An 11411-nucleotide genomic window follows, 5' to 3' on the forward strand; every position below is an offset into this window, starting at 1 on the left:
GGGAGCGGAAAAGAGGTGGGAGAATGGGGATGAAAAGAGGAGTGTAATAAGAAGAGAGGTGAGGAGCGGGGGATTTGAACGAGGGAAAATAAACCGGTCAGCCTCTGCGTGAGCCCAATCCTTTCGGAAGATGTCCTCTCTTCCCACGCGGAAAAGAGGTGGGAGAATGGGGATGAAAAGAGGAGTGTAATAAGAAGAGAGGTGAGGAGCGGGGGATTTGAACGAGGGAAAATAAACCGGTCAGCCTCTGCGTGAGCCCAATCCTTTCGGAAGATGTCCTCTCTTCCCACCCAATCGGGAATTGAAACAGGGAATTGAAACATCACCGCCCAGAACAAACAGTCCTGTCGAAAAACCTTCAATAATGGGTTAGCGGGGTTGGTTACATAATTTTTTTTTTTTAAACGTAACAAGAGAAGTGAGTATAATGGACGTTGGAAGTTGCTAGGTTAATGCATTCTGTTTAGATAGCTACTGATGAGGTTTCCTAGAGTGTTACAGTTCTGGCAGGCCACCCAAGCCCACCCAGAGCGTAAGACAAAATATATAATATGTACAATTAGTTGGGAAGATGCAGCATAGTGAATACTAGAATATTAATTATGGTAGTCACATATATGGAATGATCGCGGCACAATACACAGAAACAGAGTCTGCAATACACACCAACTAGCATAACAGACGCCAACAATACACGCCAACTACCATAGCACACACCTCCTAAAATAATGCACACTAACACAACACGGGCCAACAAAACACAATGAAAATGAGTAAACAACACACGTAACACAGAGCCTGTCAACCCTGTACCAACGTGTGCAAGACACATTCACAATAACACAGTTTAGACAAAAGTACAACACACAAAGAGTGCGGTACGACAGAGTTTAGTCTGGGTTCAAACCCTCTGGGTTCAAACCCTGGACTATAAGGATGTGCCTCCGTGTGGTCCTCGGTTGATGCTACCAACACAAAGGGTTGTGGGTTCAATTGCCACAGGGAATTCATGACAGTACAGGGAGTGCAATCCAGTCTTCTAAATGGCATATATTATTAACCTTGTTGGGCCCCTGGGACCAAGACTGAAGAGTAGCATATTGTCCCAAGGGTATATATTAGCTTAAAAGGGGCAATCTTCCCCATCAACCTTGGCAGACAAGTCCCCTCGGGCACAGTGGAGATTTGAAGGATGGATGAGCAAGAAGGAAGCTGAGGACGATTAGATCGAAAAGATGGACCAGTAGGAAGCTGAGGATGATTATGTCGGTAGCCATGGTGTCTTTATGATGGGGACTGGTGAGATTTTGTGAATCCCTAACCACCCCCTTTCCCCCTACTAACTCGCTTTGAGGGACCTCCATTATCACGTGCTGCTGACACAACTCAAGAGGGTGACTTCCAGAGGGTGGCATGGTGGAGACACAGGGGTAGTCATTCATGCATGTGACTAGTGGATTAACGAGGCAGAAAAGGATGTCCCACATGATCATGGGACAAGGACAGAGGACACATTCCTCTGCTCAGAAGTTGCTGACCCCTGCCAGACCGTACAACACCTGGATAGGTATTTTACACATCAGCTGACATACTATATTATAGCAATACGCCAGTCGACGACGTGGCATGCAACCACCGGTTGATGCATGCAACCATTGGTTAGTGAATGCGACGTTTGAGGAGGGGAACGCAATCTATATGACGATGTCACACTGAAAAGCTGACATCACCGTTTGCTGCTCTGTCTGGAGTACGATGGAGTTTCAGAGTGCGTCTTGAACCAGCAAACCCGCAATTACGTTCTTCTATAAAGGCCGATACCCTTTATCAGAGGGACGAAACACACTTAGAGAGATGTTTGCTGCCTTTTTCAGACAGTCCAAGATAATAAATAACCGGCATATCACCATACAGACAGGACAGAAAGGCAGGACAGACACACAGCACTATGCATGCATGCAGTGTCATTTACTATATTGATAATGTGAGTGTTATTGATCAGGTTATGAGTTGTATTGATCAAGTTAACAGACATGACACAGAACATTCCCTCAGTCAAAGAGATGAATGAGACACACTATAATAATAATAATAATAATGATGCCTGTGACAGACGATGCTATACATATACAGAACCAGTCAAAAGTTTGGACACACCTACTCATTCTTGTGGTTTTTCATTATTTGTACTATTTACTACAATGTAGAATGATAGTGAAGACACCAGAAACTATGAAATAACACATATGGAATCATGTACTAACCCCCCCAAAATATATAGTATAATCATTTTTAAAAAGTGTTAAACATATAAAAATATAATTTATATTTGAGATTCTTCAAAGTAGCCACCCTTTGCCTTGATGACAGCTTCACACACTCTTGGCATTCTCTCAACCAGAATGCATTCAACTAACAGGTGTGCCTCGCTAAAGTTGTAGAATTTCTATCTTAAATTTTTTTTGCCAATCAGTTGTGTTGTGACAAGGTAGGTGTGGTATACAGAAGATAGCCCTATTTGGTAAAAGACCAAGTCCATATTATGGCAAGTACAGCTCAAATAAGCAAAGAGAAACAACTGTCCATCAATACTTTAAGACACGAAGGTCAGTCAATACGGAAGATTTCAATGTTGCAAAAACCATCAAGCACTATGACGAAACTGGCTCTCATGAGGACCGCCACAGGAAAGGAAGACCCAGAGTTACCTCCGCTGCAGAGGATAAGTTCACTAGAGTTACCAGCCTCAGAAATTGAAGCCCAAATAAATGCTTCAGAGTTCAAGTAAGAGACACATCTCAACATCAACTGTTCAGAGGAGACTGTGTGAATCAGGCCATGGTCAAATTGCTGCAAAGAAACCACTAGTAAAGAACAGAAGAGACTTGCTTGGGCCAAGAAACATGAGCAAATGGACATTAGTCTGGTGGAAATGTGTCCTTTGGTCTGATAAATCTCAAATTCTGACTTTTGGTTCCAACCGCCGTGTCTTTGTGAGACGCAGAGTAGGTGAATGGATGATCTACCACAGCATTCTGCAGCAATACACCATCCCACTTAGTATGCGCTTAGTGGGACTGTCATTTGTTTTTCAACAGGACAATGACCCAACACACCTCCAGGCTGTGTAAGGGCTAAGGAGAGTGATGGAGTGCTGCATCAGATGACCTGGCCTCCACCCAATTGACATGGTTTGGGATGAGTTGGACCGCAGAGTGAAGGAAAAGCAGCCAACAAGTGCTCAGCATATTGTTGCTGAGCCAACAAGTGCTCAGCATCCAACAGTCCTTCAATACTGTTGGAAAAGCATTCCTCATGAAGCTGGTTGAGAGAATGCCAAGAGTGTGCAAAGCTGTCATCAAGGCAAAGGGTGGCTATATTTTGATTTGTTTCACACATTTTAGGTTACTACATGATTCAATGTCTTTTTTCATAGTTTTGATGCCTTCACTTTCATTCTACAAGGTATACATAGTAAAAATAAAGAAAAACCCTTGAATTAGTAGGTGTCCAAACTTTTGACTGGTACTGTATGTTACAGCATTAAACACACAACAAGTAGTAGTCAATAAGTTAAATATGTAATCTTTTTCTGAGGCTGTTCCTGAGGGGAAGGTGTAGCCTACAGTATGATTAGACATTTTCAGTTTACTGCAGCAGTCACACCTAGTCTAGTCTTGTCTAGTCTAGAGTGAAGGTGAAAGTGCGTATATGGGATAAAGGCCGGCTTTAAAAGGGGGGAGCTCAACCTGAATGTTCTGAATATAATAATATTGCAATAATAGCCGTGGCACTTGACACTCCGCTGCCGGAGGAAAATAACAGCGCGGATGACCTCCTTTGGAGGTCACACAATCTGAAAAATAGTCACGAGCAGATTTTGCGGGGTCTCCCCCTGTAGAAACGCAATAGCGCGAGGACACACCCAGAAAAGGAAGGAGAATGGAGAGGAGGAGAGCTGATGCCCATCCCTTGGAAATTATGTAAGAAGGATTTACTTCTCGCAAGGAGCGAGCGCTTGTTAATTAAACAAGGTTGTCTCTTCTCTTTCGAAGCTCGAGCTAAACATATTCTGTTCGAGTCAAAAAGCACAACCATTCACTACAGTTGACATGTAGAATCTGAACTAGGAAGAACTAATGGATCAAGCTAAACCGGCATATCCAATAATGGAGACACAAAGCTACGCACAGATAAATACACGCACACGCGAGCACGATCAAATACACACGAGACGACCCTGATGACAGATGCGCATTGCCGTCTGTGACATTTACATTTACGCGGAATCTCCAAATAAAACGATAGGATAAACCCATGAGCTCATAAAATGCCTCCCCAGATATGAACAACAATTGTCTACGTGAGACAAACTGTTGCGACAAACACTCATTGGTGAAGGACACAGACTCCATGTCTGAATAGTAGCCGCAACCCCCCCAATACGGAAATTAGCTGTTCCCACCTATAAAACATCAGTGTTTATTACCAAACTAGGGGAGGTTGTTTATTCAAACTTGACTATTTTCTCCCAGCAAGACTGAACTCGCTATCTGCAGACAACAGGCGGATGGTTGCATTGGTAAAGCCAGTGCAAAACACACGCATCGCACGAAACCATTAATTCGTTCCACTCACACACCTGTGGAAAATAACCTGAGATTTGGAAGAGAAGGGTAGAGGCAGCAGTCCTTACCCGGATGCTGAGGGCAGTCAGGCGGTCAGGTAGCCTACATGACAACCAGACGGCAGGAGATGGTTAAGTGAGCGCTCCTCTCCTCAACTCACCAACACACACAATCACACTACTATCCCGTATCTCAGTCTTCTTCCGCTTCTGTCAGAGCTGGGTAGTGCAAAAGGTCTTTCAGTGAGTAGGCGTACAGTTTGACACCGAAAAACCACACACACCAACAACAAAAAAATCAGTGCCTATATTGATATTGTGCCTTTGAGATGGGGGGAGAAATCCGTGAGATGGGATTTACCACTATGCGATCGGCGCAAATATGCGTGCTGTAGAAGTGCAAGCTATAGCCTACGGTTTTGTTTTTTCCTCATCTGGGCTCCGATGTGACAACTGTGGCATTGCACAGAGACGGGCTTGATCGTGGCACTTTATAGCGTTTCCTTTTGTTTTAGATATCAGCAACTTGACGTGAAGTGTGTGACAAACTAGACCAACGCGCTATGAGTACCAAAAGTAAACCAACTGTTGAGATTTCACTTCGAAAACTAACACCCTTCTCTCCAAATTGGAGGAAAATATCGCGCAGAGGAAGGATCCTCTTGGTGGTCCGAATGCACAGCAGCAGTCCCAATAGATTCACTCCGCAAGGTTTCTTGTTTTGTCTAGGCTAAATTGTGACTGGGTTCACGTGCATCCGCGGTAAAAGTACAGATAAACGCGACCTATCTCCGAACTATAGAAAGATCGGTTCACCGATTTCCGTGGCTGGAAAAACGAAAGAGATATACAGCGTCTGAAGCGAGCGCCGCCACGGAGCGAGAGGGGGAGGCGGAGGGAGAAAGAGGGAGGGACAAAATCGGGATTACCCATTTAAAGTGGATCCTTGAGGAGACATGATCGTTTCTATGGAACAGTTGAATCGATGATCGCCCGAATAGTCCTTTAATGGCATCAGGAAACCTATATAATTATCATATTTCCCCCCAGGTCTGCGTTGTAGCTTGTCTGCTCTGCCCTCCACGGTGTGATTCATGAAATGGTTAAATTTAGGCCTAGGCCTGGCTACATGTCCTCAATACAGGAATAAATGTTTGATTACCAGTAATTTTGCTAATTTACCAGAATATAACCTGACTCCACAAGTAGCCTAAAGTTTAGTAGAATAAGAATGTACCTATAGGCCTAAATAGTGTTTCGGATTATGTTGGGCCCAATAGAAATGAGTCACTTTTTATTAAATTATTATTATTATTAACATTTTATTTAACTAGGCAAATCATAAGAATGTAATGTTTCTGAGCAAATCTACATGAATCTGGGTGCTACCATGATTATGGGTAATCATGAATGAATGGTGAATAATGATGAGTGACAGTTATTGGCAGAGGTTTGTAACTCTGTGTCCTTTTGGTCTATTTAACAAATTTACTGCACAGTGATGCCACCATGGAAGGCCAAAACTCCATCCCACCAAAACAGGCTGAAATTTCAGGCGGTCTTTTCAAACAGCTTCTACACTAAAAGGGCATTATCATCATGTTCTCAATTTCACAGTATTATTCCAACCCCATAGTGTGGAAATATATACAATAAATCAAGTTTTCGACTGCACTGGGCCTCCTTAAGGGGGGGGTTCTACAAAGCTAACATATTAAATTATAATTTTTTTTTCATACATCGGACGCTACAGGCTTTTTCGTGAGAAGACCGATTTTCAGGATGTGTCATGGTCTGACAAACACCGCTCTAGCTCTGCCACCTTTCACCGCAGATGCGGAAGGGCGACATCTGCTCTGCCACCAGATATCTCTAGTTTAAACCGATAGATGTTGATGGGGATTTTTGTATTATGCTAATTAGATTTCAGCGGGGGCACGGAATTCGACTCTAGTGGGTTAAAGGTAAAAAAAAAAAATCACTATAAAAATACACATTATGTGCACGGGTAGCCATGGAAACGACCGGTCATACTTGTTAGCACATATATGGAGAGATTTACATGCATTTCTATCTTCCCTCTATGCTCAAATCATAGAAATTCATAGAAATGCAATTTTTTGATTAATTAATATAATTTATGAAAGTGCATATTTGACTCAAACGTTCCATGTGTTGTATTAGTATTTGTAAACACTGAGCAAAGGTAGGTTAAAGGTTAAAGGTAGGTTATAGGTTAAAGGTAGAAAAAGAACTGCAATCTGGTTGAAACAATGAGATGGGTTGCTAACATGTGCTAAAATAGTAACGACCATATGTAGATAACAGAGTGTTCTAGGAACACAAACATGTGATTAGCTTGGAGAAAAAGAGCGAGAAAGAAAGAGAGAGAGAATGGTCTCGACTCTAACATACAGTACAATGATTTCAAATGTAAATGAGTTCAAAATGTGTTAATATAAGATGTAAAGTTGTGTAGCAGAGGCGGTTCAGTATATTATGCTCGCATAATGAGCAATCTTGCCCGAAGATTCGTTTTTACCACAAAAGTTAACGCCAAGGCTTTTTATTAATTACATTTTTATTTAACCTTTATTTAACTATCTCTGTGTGCTATCATGGTCCTAGTGTTAGGGTTTGATTTTTGGTTTGATTCCTGGTTTGTGGTTATGGTCAAAAACAGAGACACAAATAAGGAAGTCACAAATCGATATTGTCATAACTTTGTGCCTGAGTTATCCCTCTGAGCTAAAGCCTATGCATTAGTTAGGGGAGCTAACATGAGTCTTCAGTTTTCTGACAGTTTGTTGAACATAGTTCAGTCAGTAAACCACCTTTACTGCATCTACATATAAGACCTGATAGAATACAGAGGCGAGAATGTATGCCCAAGGCCTATACGAAACGCCAACGCATGAAAACACTGCATCTGATATTCATGAGCACCTGTTCTACATGTAGGTGTTACAGGCTGAGAGGTGCCAGTCAACATCTCAGCTCTTCTGTGACTGACACTCTCCCTTCGCACTTAAAGGGATAACTCAACACCAAATCTTGAAGGGGTAGTTCAACACCAAATATTACAGGGACATTTATAAAACAAGTATAAAAGGGACAACTCAACACCAAATCTTGAAGGGACAGGTCAAATTTTAAAGCAAAAAGGTCAACACCATAGAGCACAAAATCTAAATTTTAAAAGTAGTCATTTGTCTTCTTCTTTTATGTTTGAAAAAAGCGTAAAGCTAATATTGGCGATTTACTGACACATGCAGTGCTGTAAGTCCTGAATCTAAACTTTTGTGTCATTTATTTATTGTAGCCACTAGATGTCAGCGATATAGCGTAAAGCCATTGACATACCATAGGCAACACAATTTGAAGAAGAAGACAATGCTCTGATCATTGGCTGATCGTTCCAAGACCATAGGAATCCCCACCCAGTTGACTACTTTAAAAGGGCGGAAGCCCTCAATGGCAATCTCCATGCTAAAACAGGTTATATGAGTACTCTATCTGTCTCTATGGTCAACAGCAAACATTAAAGAGATAGGTCAACACCAAATCTTAAAGGGGAAGTTCAACATCAAATCTTAAAGGGATAGTACAACACCTAATCTTAAAGGGTAGTTCAACACCAAGGTCGGGTTTCCCTGCAGACGTTGTTGATCTGCCTGGATAGGTATTTTACTTATCAGTTAACCACATCATATGTTATAGCAATCTGCTGCCCAACTGCACAGTCGATGATGTGGCACTCAACCATTGGTTGATGGATGCAATGTTTGAGCAGGGGAACATGACCATAATCTTGAAGGGGTAGTCGTTCAATACCAACTCCTAAAGCGGCAATCAGCAGTTGAAAAAATAACAAAGTGTCCTCCCTGGCCCTGTTTCAGTAAAAAGCCACTTCGTTTTTTTACATTATTTAGTTTCAGTTTTAGTTTTAGTGTCAGGGACAGAAAGTAACATTTGCTAGGGAGGCTAGGAGCCATTTATGTGTTGTATAGTTTGTGTTTTTTAATGTCACTTCTTGCCACTGGGGGGCAGTAATACATACGGTGATGGGTCAGGTCATAGGTTAGGTTTAAAGGTAGACAGCGAGATGACGTAGATGCACGAAGTAAACAGTAGTAGTAGGTCAAATACCGCAACAACCAGGTGTGTTGAAGCGTGAGGCTAAAGTTCTCCGCTGTTTTGGTCCCGTAGCTACCACTTTGTAGCAGCGGGAAGCGCACCTGTGCACATCCTCTGTGTGACTTTGTGAGAGCAAAGTCTTGCATTGCGCTTATCTCAATGGGCTCTTCGAGCGGATCACTTTTGTCAAGTTGATGGTAACCGCCTGTCAAAGTGTGTTGCATTCTGGGTGGGGACATTTTTTCCGACTTGCGCATAAATGTCGACTGCATTAACTTTACAAAAATCATGTGATCAATGGTCATAATGTTTTGACTGCAGTCGACTGCAAGTTTCTGCAGTTTCTTACTTCATCCTGGCAACACTGCCATGTTGATCTGAGCCTTGCTGTCGGAAAACCACATTAGTGTCTGACTTTCGGCTGTCGCAGATGCACCTCCCCCGACTCCACTCCTTGACTTTTGGTTGCTTTATCCACGCGAACAAGCCCTATATCTGCGGCGTCATCTCGCTGAGTCTCCCTTTAAATGATAAAGTCAATCTCAATGTGACCCGCCAGATTCAGAGGCTTGATGATAACCAAACTAGAAAAAAGCTTCAATTTTTACCCCCCCAAAACTGAACATAATGAATGTCTTTTTAAATGTTTTATTTGAGTTAGTTTTGGAGTCAAAGATAATAGTTTCAGTATAGTTTTAGTTTTTCAAACAGGTTTATTAATTATTTTATATTATTTTACTAAGTTGTTTTTTTCATGATTAGTTTTAGTTCAAGTTTTAGTTTACTATAATAACCTTGGTGTGTGTGTCCATGCGTGCACGTGCAGATGGTTAATTCACCGTCTGACAGGTCCCTGCACTGCAGCATTAGAGATAGAGCAGGTATCAACCCTCCTCTTCCTTCTTATCCTCCTCCTCCTCTTCCTCCCATACGTTTCCTCTCTTTCTATTCCCCTCCTTTTATCTGTCATTCCTTCCCTATCTCCTCTCTTGTCTTCTCCTTCTTACTCTTTTCCCCTCATCTCTTCATGTCTTCCTCTTTCGCTGTCATCTCTCTCTATCCCTTTTTTTAGCAGCTCTCTGCATTACCTCTATCCCCAAGCTCGTTGTCTCTCTCTCTGCTCTCTCTCTCTCTCTCTCTCTCTCTCTCTCTCTCTCTCTCTCTCTCTCTCTTCTCTTCTCTCTCTCTCTCTCTCTCTCTCTCTCTCTCTCTCTCCAAAAACATTGAAAATGTTTCCCCTCTGTTTCTATTCCCCTACTTTCTCTCTCATTCCCTGCCCCATCTATTTACTCTCTTCTTCTTCTCTGTGTTTTGTGTAAGACAAAGTCTCCGTGGGCTTAGCTTTTGCAGAGCTGGACAAACACACAGACTGCCAATTAACCAGTACAATCTACAGCACCGTACACAACTCATCTCTTCATCTCCTCACCTGGAGCCTTGATCACAAGATAGACACGCGTCATTACCAACCGTATCACCAGCCGTTATCACCAACTGTTACCATCCACTCAGGTTGGGTAATGGAGAAAATGCATTTGAGTTCTTGTGCTCTCACTCCTTCTGTCACGTCTCTCCTTCACCTCTATTTCTTTTCTCTTTCTCTCTCTCTCTCTCTCTCTCTCTCTCTCTCTCTCTCACACACACACACACACACACACACACACACACACACACACACACACACACACACACACACACACACACACACACAACAACACCACACAACACACACACACACACACACACACCCTTTCCTTTCCCTGCCTGTCTACCCTCCAGAGAAGGGATGTGATATTAACGGTGAAACCTGATTGGCTGTTGCTGGTAGCACTGTCCCGTATCCCTCGTTCGTTCTTGTTGCCATAACAGCCTTGTGTATCTAATGTCAATACAGCGCTGGCTAGAGAAGAGAGTAGAGGAGGAATTGATGGGAGGGAGGACACAGTATCAGGGATAACTCTTGCTAGTAAAGGAGACCTCAATCAGCTGTAGCTCATTATGGGATTTCTTTTGGCTGTGGTTTAGGACTGACACCTGGTTGGAGAACAATGGTTTTGCTGACTCGATTGTGTCAATAGAAAACGCCAAGAGCTTTTGGTGTGTAATAGTGTGTCCCAGGTTGGGACCCTTATAGATCTAGCAGACATTTATGTAGTAGTTATAAAAGTGTCCCTTGCTTCAAACCTATATTGCGCTCGCTGTCTCTCCCCTCTCTCTCTTACTTTCCTCTCTCTCTATCCTTTTGTCTCTCTCTCCTATTCTCTCGTGTATGTGTGTTCTATTGGACGTATTTGAAAGTATTTAAAAAAACAATCCTATAAATAGCCTACATTTTGAATGTATTTTCAAAACTTATTTCACATCTAATTGTAAATATCTGTGTTAAATGCATGGGGGTGTATTTGAGTCGCTGTATTTAGTAAGTATTTTCAAATAGTTTCCAGGTGTAATTCCAAATACTGTACATTCCAAAAATTCAAACTACTTATCTAAAAAAAAGTATGTCTAAATACTTACTTCAAATTCTTTGAAAGTAATTGAAATACCCTTAAATAGTATTTGAACCCAGGTCTGACACACACACACACACACACACACCACACACCACACACACACACACACACACACACACACACCACACACACAC

General features: G+C 42.2%; 1 protein-coding gene across 6 annotated transcripts in view; it reads right to left on the reverse strand.

Moving 5' to 3' along the window:
- LOC111963489 (plasma membrane calcium-transporting ATPase 1) overlaps positions 1–10316 on the reverse strand; it is a 160006-nt gene extending 149690 nt beyond the window's left edge. For 5 of the 6 annotated variants that reach the window (XM_023986985.2, XM_023987002.2, XM_070443433.1 and 2 more), the window contains exon 1: positions 4697–5507. The gene's annotated coding sequence lies outside the window, so the exon portion shown is untranslated. Of the gene's footprint in view, positions 1–4696; positions 5508–10193 lie in introns of those variants that run through there. The other variant, XM_023986978.3, reaches the window with a different exon arrangement.
- Between the last annotated feature and the right edge of the window lie 1095 nt (positions 10317–11411).

This window comes from Salvelinus sp. IW2-2015, linkage group LG1 (genome assembly GCF_002910315.2).
Source record: "Salvelinus sp. IW2-2015 linkage group LG1, ASM291031v2, whole genome shotgun sequence".
Taxonomy (NCBI): domain Eukaryota; kingdom Metazoa; phylum Chordata; class Actinopteri; order Salmoniformes; family Salmonidae; genus Salvelinus; species Salvelinus sp. IW2-2015.